Source organism: Plectropomus leopardus, chromosome 8 (genome assembly GCF_008729295.1).
Source record: "Plectropomus leopardus isolate mb chromosome 8, YSFRI_Pleo_2.0, whole genome shotgun sequence".
Lineage (NCBI taxonomy): Eukaryota > Metazoa > Chordata > Actinopteri > Perciformes > Serranidae > Plectropomus > Plectropomus leopardus.
Window position 1 is genome coordinate 16,385,776 of NC_056470.1, and position 10,495 is coordinate 16,396,270.

The window sequence follows — 10,495 nt, forward strand, 5'->3', positions numbered from 1 at the left end:
GTACTACATAAAATTTATATTGGTTTTTGGTGAACAATTCCTTTCAGGTGATGGAACTCTGACTGCCAGCTGTAGAGATGAAGGGAGCAGCAGTCTCCCCAATTTTTTTCAAGCTCAATAATTTAAATTTTGTTGGGGGGTTTGGGGGGGTCTTGCTTTTGAAAAATCCAAAACATAACCATCAGTCCCCCTCCCCATCCCAGTAATTCTCATACAGTCCCTTAAACATTAATGTTCTTTCTTTTTAGAATAGGTTTGTGATTCTCCCTCTTTTCCACAACAGAATTTTTAGAAATTCATAAATATTCAATAACTGTGCGGAAAACTTTGTAGTCAAACAGTGACTAATAAATCAGCCAAGAAAGAAAAAAACATATCTCCATCCCTTTTCTATTTTTTATTCAGTGGCTCTACTTTATTTTGTATAAAATAATAGATTTTATTTCAGTTTCATTAAAAGCTTGTGTGAAGCAGTACTGGCCTTATCTCTCTCTCCCCCTCATATGAGTTTCTGCTGTTGTTTCACAATCTGCTGTTTTTACAACTGGGGATAAGAAATATAAAAATGTACACCTTTGGTAAGTGGGGACAGCAACTGATAACTACCAGAGGAAAACAAAAGCGCTATCCTCTTCCTGTTTTGAATGTGCAATGGCTGACACGCTTCCTCTGTGCTGTTTATCGAGGCTTCATTTAGCCAGGAGATCGTACTCGGTGGCAAACAAAATTGCAAAGTGACAGTGAGGCTTGTAGGGAACCATCTGATGGTGCCATTATTTTCAAGCCAGTACAATCTGTAATAAACATTTACTTCATTACAATAAGTTAAAACAAAAAAAGATGTTGATCACCACTTTAATTGGTGTTCTAAAATGCCAGAAAACTGTAAAATATGTCCATCACAATTTCCGCAGTGAAATTTTGTCCAAACAGTCCAGTACCCAAAACTATTTGGTTTAGTATCAGAGAAGATTAAAACAAAAACCAAAAAAACAGCAAATATTCATGTTAGTGAAGCTGGAGCCAGATTATTTTGGGGCATTTTTGCCAAAAATATGACTGAAACAATTAGTAAGTCATCACCTAGTTGATTAATTGTCAACTAGTTACACCTCTAAATATTTTCTAGCATAGTTTAGGCAGCTGTCTGTCCAGTTTGCAGGCAATTAAACCTGCATTAGCATTCAGACTGGGTGATTTACCCTCTCTGTGTTCTCCTGTTTTGTGCTGGCATGTAGAATCACATAAAATCACCAAACTATCTCTGACATTTTCAAATTCAGAGTTGTTTCTGCTCATAATGGCAATGCATTTTCATGGAGAACAGGCTGTTCCAGCATGCAGCAAACAGTAAATAAGGCTCACTCTGCCAGGATGTAATGATGCTCAGCATGTCCGACTCCCCCCTGAGAACTCAGCACTCTCATACTGTAGGTATTCAGCTCTTCTCCATTTAGTATTTGTGTTGATGTTTTTAATGTGTGTTGTTAGTTAACCCTTTGAAACCTGGATTGACATGCCACATTCAGATGCCTCCATTTAAACCACTGAAACCCAAGCACACTGGTTTGATTTCTTTCAAAAACACTGGTAAAATATCAATCAGCAACTTGGCATGAAACATCCTGCAAAATGCTGAAAAAAACCCAAACAAACAGTGACAAAAAAATTACTGGAAAATAAGCTTTTGAGAATCATTATAAAATTATCAAATAACTAGGAAAAGTATCAACAAAACTATCACTATAATTATTATATATTTAAAAATAGCTTACAGGAAAAAAAAAATTATTTATATTTATTTTTTTGTTTTATTTTTTCAGGTCATTTCCTGTTTTTTGTGTATTTCTGGTAATTATCCAGTAGTTTTCTTTCTAATTTCTTTGCAATTTTTGTTCATTTCCTGTTAAGTTACTCATTGCCTTTTTTCCATTGTTTTGTGAGAAATGTAGCCAATTCGCCCAGGCAGAGGACATGGTATTTTTTGATATGAAAATATCTTCACCTTGGTTTATGTAAAACAAACATGTAAAAGAAATTCATGATGTTTATGTTTTAAGAATCTGAATGATGATTCTTTACAATTATTTTCCAAATGAGCAGCTTTCCCAGCTGACAAATCTCCAGCACATTATCTCAGCAGTGGGTGGTAATGGGAAACCACCCACCGCTCCACTCCGGCTCCTTTACAGTGCACTGAAAAGTCACTCATTCTTCTAATATCAGTCTCTATCGGTGGCCTAATGATGATTTATAGCCAATACAACTGCGGCCAGTGAGTCGTGGTGGTGAGTGCATTTGTGCTGCTGAGAGAGACCTGTGTTGTAGCCGCGAGGTGAGCGGAGTTCAGTCTGAACAGCAGAGCAGGAAGCTTACAACAGAGCGGTGCACCACACAGTTAATGGGAGCTGTGAGGCTTTAACGAAACCTTCCATCTGTAGCTCCAAATCTAAGGAGAAATAGCTTTATGTTTCCGACCGACCTAAGCTCTGCAAATTGGTGGATGTTGTTCTACCCACAATCAGACATGAAACAGCCCACCTTTCTACTGGAGAACCTGGAGGCTGTTTTAATTGGGCATTGCTGGCAGCGCTGTGATGTACCATGAAGAGATCTGGTTCTGGTTGGTTTCCAGGTCAATAATGAAACTGCAGGTCTCTGATTAGAGCGGGAATAACTTCTGCACACCTCCCTCCCCGCCCTGTTGAACAGATTTAAAACAGACACAGAGTCCATCAAACTTCAAGCTTGCTGAGCTCATTTGAAAGGGTCGTCAGTGGCGTGTCCACACATTTTCTTTTTTTTTTTTTTCTGTGTTGGCCCAAGTGGGGCCTTTAAAACATTACAGTGCAATCAAACTGATTTTGTAGCTGTTGTTCAGCTAGAGCAAATAAAACTAAAACAAATAAAGTAATACCCTCAGGTAATCTTAGTTTGTGTTTGTTAAAAAATGCACTCTTGTTATTGCTCTGCCACATTAAATGTTGCAATCTGCAGCAAATGGTTTATTAAGATGATTTAATATCTGTCTTCAGTCATTTATCAGCTCTATATTCTTGATGCAGTTGAGATGTTTTTTAAAAGGCATTAAAGAAGTAAACATTTCATAATTTACTGCTCTGCCGACTGCCCAGTCAGACATTAACCCATACAATGACATACTGCATCATATTTGAGATACTTTGTGTTTACATGGCTTGTTAAAAAAGTCGATAGTCAAATACATTTTATCACTTTTAAAATGTAATATCAGGGAGCGGTTCAACATTTTGGGATATACATTTCGCTCTCTTACTGAGTTGGTTTAAAAGACTGAATCTGAGTTAGCTTAGCACAAAAGCTGAAGATGTCTTTTAAAAAAATCTAATTTGGCTCTTGAAATGTTGCCTGCCAGAACTCCAGAGTAATTGGTGTGGTTAGTTCTTAGAAGAACTGATTTTTGCACATTATACGTGTGAAGCGTTACATATAAGTAGGGTATAATTCTATGTCATTAGCTGTTGATTTTCTTCCTGGCTGCCAGTCGGTGGTTATTGTTCAGGCAGTAAGTGGGTGGGCGAGGGAGGTGTTGGCTCTATCTTAGGCTGGTAATTTATGGCTCCAGCTGCTGTCTCCTTCTCCCCAGGTGGACAGCTTGATTCGTCAGCAATGCATCTCATTAGGGGGAGAAAAAACACATTTCTGAGGGGAACACATTCTGCGAGAGGACAGCGCTCATCGCTGATTGGCCACCAAGTCTCTCGGGGGGATAGATGTGTAGATACAAATCAACCATCTTGTTGATTGTTGCATATCTGCGGTGAAAATCTCATGACAGAAGCTTTCCAAATGTATGAAAAAGGGGAAATTTCAAACACTGAAGTCTGTTCACGCAACTGTTCAACTCCAAAACAATAAATTATTCAGTTAGCTCCAAAAAACCCTAACTAAATGTAAGTTAATGTCTGTTTTTAGATGTCTGTCCTTCTGTTTCATACTGTCAAACATGCCAATGACTTTAGAAGGAAGAACCCAGGCTGTAATTATAACATATAAATTATTCAAATACTGCGTGTGACTTGTGCAAGAGGTGTTGCTCAACTAATGTGGGTTAGAGAGAAAGTACACAGCAGTGTACTTTCTCTCTATATTATTACCTTTAAATGTATCACCAAGTGGAAAACTAGAATGTAACATAAGTAAGCTATGTCAATATGGATTACTATAGTTTATCCTAAAAAGTCATAGTATATGCTCATTCCCTAAAATGACAGTCATCAAAACTTTGAGAAGCCCTGATCTAAGATTTCCTGTTGAGAACACACGACTCAAACAAAAAGCTTCTCTGTCTTAAAGCGTCTGTTTTCCTGCTTTTAGTCCACATTTGCTGCAGTTCTGTTACTGTAGACTGTAGCGCAATATCCCCAAATAAAATTACTTCAGTTTGCTAATTCATAATGGAACACAGATCTTTGTCAAACACACAGTATTCACCAAAGTATAACTCATTTATTTCAAACTAAATTAATCCTAAAATCAAGAATTTTGGGAAAAATTAGTTCTCAATCAGTTTTTTTTATTAATAAAAAAGGGTACAGGAAAATGGCAGATGTGATATGCTGTGTGATATTAAATCAGATTTAAAACAAACAAAAAGTGGGTTAAGTGGGTCTTAACCAGCGGTCATTGAGGGAGTTCCAGGAGGATGCAGAAAAATGGTGAATTGTTTATTTTCGCTATCTAATTCAATGTAGAGGTCAACCCAGTGTAAGTTAAAGTCATAAGACTGACTGCTATGATCAAATAGGTTTTACTTCCTCCGCTATAGTTGACAAATACAGAATTCTACTTTTAATCATATTTAACAACCAAAATCTTTTCAGATGGTTATCAAATGGGGATCTGTGACCATTTTTATTTTCAAATATTTAGGGGTCCTTGACAAGAGAAAGGTTGAACGACTGGTTTACAGTTCTAGCGGACTATTGGATATATGAAAAAAAGGTTGAATGGAGTCTTTTGTGGCTTCAGAAGGAAAATCTTGTGATCTGATGCTACGAGTTTGAAAATCTAAAGAAAAAAAATATCTAGGGGTTTGGAGTTTGGCAGAAGTGATCGTACCAGAACTCCTGCTCATACCTGCTTGACACTTGCAGGCCGAGGCTACATCAGCTGCTACTCATATAACACATCATAATCTCAACTGCATTACAGTTAATGTTTTAATAAAGAAGCAAAGAAGTAAAATGCATTGAATAAACAAGAAAATAACTGGATCTGCTGCATCAATTTTCATTCTTATTAAATCAGTTAAATTTTCCACTGTAAGTCTAAATTGCTATAGCAGCCACATGTAAATTGATGGAGCACTTTATTAAAGTAAATTGTTCAAAGTTACCGTTCCATGTTACTCTCTCTATCTCATTAGTCACCAAACACACAAAAAAAACCCATCTTGCATTCTGCCAAAGTTGTCAATATTTTATTAATCTTCAGTTAAGGCAATCCATTACAAAGCATTTCACAAACCACAGTATGACGACAATATCATGTCCAACACCTGGTTTGGAAATTTTTCAGCATGCAAGTCAGAGACCAAGAGAGGTATGTAAACAACCTGGGATAAAACAGGAGCAGTGGCAAGAAGAACCCATACAGTATGTGTCTCATAGGAACAGAATGAAAAGAAACCAGAGATGCAACATGCGAGAGATGACGTTATGCCTAAATAACGCCCCAAGTAACAAAGAAGCTCATGGCAGATGCACTAATTGGGTGAAATGAAGGTAGACTAACAAACTTTCTGCCATTTTGGCACAAACATGCACATCGTCTATAGAGGCCAAGTTCAATGAGTGAACACATTTTGGCTCTGAATATTCTTAAAATGGGGTTTATGTACATAATTAGAGTTCAGCCTCAAAGAAAATTCAAAATGAAGGGATAATCAAGGCCATTTACACCGAGAGAAAAGAACTAATTGAATTGTTGGAACGACATCTTTTAGACTGAAAAATACATTTCATAATAATTTAATGTTTCACAATTGCATAAGTGTCATTACTGTGCTCATTTCATATTTATTGATTATTCATTTGCTTTTGATGGTAGTAATTTTATTATTTCCCAGTGGTGGAAATCTTACAAAAGGAAGGGAAAAAAAGGGTTTAGCTTATTATACTCTTAACGGGAAAAAACATTATTTTGTTTAGTAATAATTACATCACATATGAAGACTCTTAGAAATAAAGGTTCCAAGAGGGTTCCCTCTGAAGGGCTGAGGTTCTACACCCAGAACCAGTCACTTCTAAAGAACCCCTTTTTTGAAGAAAGAATTCTTTGTAGGACTATGGGATCCATTAAGAACCCATTTTATCCAAAGAAACCTTTTTTGAAGAAAGGGTTCCTTGAGGGTTCTTTGTGAGACTGAGGGTTTCACTACCATGGTTATGGGCTGCACTAGACCACATCAGCCCTGGCCCTTTATGGTTCTCCTTTGCCTGCTGAAGGTGTTTTCCTTGGCCCCACTTTAAACTGTCAAACTAAATCTATAAGCAGTGGAATGTAAAAGGGTTCTTGGTGGAACCCCGCCTTGGTGGGTTCTAAATTTAACTGTTAGAATATGAAAGGGTTCTTGGTGAAAATCCTGGGTAGGTTCTTGTTAGTGCCCTTTTACACCCAAATTAGCATGTGAACACAGGTTTTTAAACCCACTAAAAATGGACTTCAGACTTCTTTCCCACTGCCAACAGAGCAGAGCGAGAGAGTGCAGCAGACCAGTTTGTCTTGTGTGTGTGTGTGGGTTGTTTTGGTGTGTCACGTCCAACGTTAAGGACAAGCCTGAAACAATAAACAGGTGAACAATAGACAGCAGCATGGAGGAGGAGCTTCATGGTGGCTACTTGTTTTTCTACGTCTTTTACTTATTAAGTTTCTCTCTCAAACTCGGTGTAGACTAAGTTGGAGTTAAGTTTTAGCACTGCTTGGTAATTTGTGTCAGCTCGTCATTGCATGTCACGGTTTAGTGGCTAAAATTTGGACCTTCATCCGAGTGTTGTGTTTCCATCAATGCCAATTGGTGGTGGAGACAATAAATATCCGTGAATACTGAAGAGTCAGTTTACCCGTTAAAAAGCCAGATGTTAGCTGCTGTTAGCATTTTTTGTTCAGTGTAAAAGAGGTTTCAGAAGGTGAAAAAATTCAGAATAAAACCGCAGAGAGGGTTCTGGGTTGAATCATTACAAGACAGTACGGTCCTCTGTAGAGCCTCTCATTCCTCTTTTCCACCAAATAAGCTCTGGTTCTTGAACTGCTTCCGTTCAGGATTAGTTGAAGCTCAGTGCTATCTCGTGAACCTCCTTCATTTTCAGCAGCTTTGAGTTAAAACTTTGTAATTAAGGTAGTGTAATCATCGGGAAGGCACTGAACAATTTAAAAACTAATAAACACTAGTGGCAAAATGGCAGATGGCATTTTTCACTTGCGAGCTTTCGTTCTGTTATTACAAATATTTGTTTATATCCAAAAAACTTGCATGTTGCAGCTGTTGATGGGACCACTGCACACTCTTTTTTCTGACAATGTCTTGCTTTAAGTCTCGATTTATGCCTTCTTCATAATCTTTTTCCATTCTGTGGAATATGACACATCTTCCGATGTTATCACAGTTTGCACCTCAGGTCAAGAAAAACATGCGATTGTTTGGTTCCAGTTGAGAACCAACTTGTCAGGTTCTGAACCAATTTATTTCAGGTCAAAATGCTGCAAACTGTTCAAAATTAGGTGCGAGAACCAGAACAGAACCTGTTCAGTGTTGGTGGAAAAGTTCTTTGTGGAACCTTTAAGAATTGGTTCTAGGTATATATCCCTTTATGTTTGATTCTAGGTAGAACTCCATACCACTTTTCCACTAACATGGTTCTGGTTCTGTCTGCTTCCTGCATCCAATTTTGAACTGCATTTCGACCAAAAATAATTGGCTCAGAACCTGAAAAGTTCAGCTGAAGCCAAAAAATATGAGGTTTTCCTTGACCTGAAGTACAAACCACGACGACATCAGAGGCACGTCATGATCTACGAATTAGAAAGAGAGGACGGAGAAGGCAACAATGGAGAAATCAAGTAATCCTCAGAAAAATAAGAGCATGCAGTGGTCCCAGTAATAGTTGGTTCATGCTTGACTTTTGGTTAAAAATAAATATCTTTAATAACGAAACAAAAGCTCAGAGGTGAGCAATCTCATCCACAATGTTGCGACTACTGTTTACTTTTGCTGCGCACGTTGTAATGCCATCCTCTGATGTCACATCCTTGATTACAATGATTCTACTCATAACTGGTGGAAAAGCAGGCTGGCTATAGATAGCACCAAGGATTTCAAGAATCCTGAACAGAACTGGTTCAAGAACCACAGCTAATTTGTTAGAAAAGAGGTATAAAAGAGTTCAGTGTCGAGCATATATAAATGTTCTATCAGGAATCAGAGAGGACTCTCAATTAGGAGCAAGCTGAAGAACCCTACGTGGCACTTTTATTTCTAAGAGTGTATGAAAAAAAGTGCACACAACATACGGCCCCAACTCTTCGTTTTCATTTTATCTCACAGACATTAAAAATCACACTCACAGTATATGAACTGCATGCGGACGCTGACTTAACATGCCTGCCTAATAACAAACTGTACTCTTCCTCATTCATTTTCTGTGAGTATAACTTTTAAAAAATAAAATGTGAAAATAAACCACTTTGAGAGCAAGGTTACTTGCACAGTAAATCTATCAGCTATATAAGTTAATAATCCATAATACTTCTTTAAATATATTTCATAACAATGTATATATTCATGATATCCTTTTAGCTTGAATGGCTTTCCATAGAGGTAATCTGGCATTTGTGTGTGTGTGTGTGTGTATGTGTGTGTTATGTAACTAAACTTAATGGCCTCATTTAATTTCTGATGAACAAGTGAATCCGGCAGCAGATTAAACACTGCTTTGTCTTCTGAGGGAAAAAAAGTCATCACTAATGAAAAAAAAAAAAAAGAAGAAGTAAAAAAAAAAACAGCTGAATATGGATCGGGGCCTGTGACAGAAGGAGTTCACTGCCTCTGGACTGAGTTTCTGCAGTATCATCACACAATATCTTCTCTCAGAGAGCACTAAAGCAATGGGAGTCAGAGAACATTATGCAGCTAACACAGACCGTAAAGCAACATGAGTTACGTAAACACATTTGCTCTCAACACAAAACAAAATATAACAGCTTCACATTCTCCGAGAACAACACAACAACTCTTTGTAAACGTTAGTTCTCCGGTGTCATTCAACGAAACTCTCCTAAAGTAGCAAACAAGACTGAATAATGTACGAACACAACGAATCCGAAATAAACTCACTTCTTAATGAAACCCATGAATGTTTACTTTTTTCCTTGAGGCAATGTTAGTAGCCACAGTTGAGTTGTAAACAAGTCTTGACTTTGAATATTGTACAACAAGGCTCAGTGACACTCTCATTATTTCAAAGATCATTAGTGAAGAGCTGTAAGTATAAAAAGTACAGGACACTGGCTGAGACAGCGTGTAATAGTCTTGTAATCTCGCAACAGTTTTATCACCAACAACATTTTCTGTGTGTACGTCTTAAACACGAGACCTGCTGCTGCTGGCAGAATAACACCTGGGTAACTGAATTTGGATATGTTTCCATATAATAGGCACATTTGGATCGAGATATTGAGTGACTGAGAGATACTAATGGAAATAATGGCCATTATAAATTGATAAGATGTACACAACTGGGCCACAGCTGTCTTTAAAATGTTTACACAGTCACTGAAACGAAATGCAGAGGACAAATGTGATTATATGAGATATACATATATATATATATATATATATATATATATATATATATATGATTGTTAAACTGTATCCCATGTAGTAAAATGGCATTCCAATGTTTTGTTATAAAACAGGGCTGTTGTGCATTAGTGTAAAACAATTCTATCTGGGAACACTCAATTATTTTTAAAGAGTGAAAACAAAACATTTATAAGACACTGAATGAATCAGAGAAAATTGACTTGTATTGTTTTGTGCAATCCGTTATTGTTTTCCTTAAAAAATGTTTTTAAAAATTCAACACCAAAATATCTCATTGCGAGATTTGTGATTGTTCCATTTTCATTCAGGGGAAGCAAATCAATTTAAGGAGGAAGAAAAGAAAGTGAATATTGGTTGACATCAATCTTTCAAAAGTCTGTCTCTAAGGTCAGAGCGAAATCCCAGACAATAAGCTGTAACCACAAGACATATAATCGAAAGAAACACAAACAGCGAGATGACGAACGAGATATGGCAGCATGACTTATAGTTTATCTCTCTGCATACTAACAGGGAACACAAGTATGTGCTTTGAATTATTCATCCGTTTCTCTAAACATACTGTTTTTATGCTAAATATAAGTTATTTTGAATATATCAGGACAGTCGTTTCCTTGTAAACATTGTTCCTGC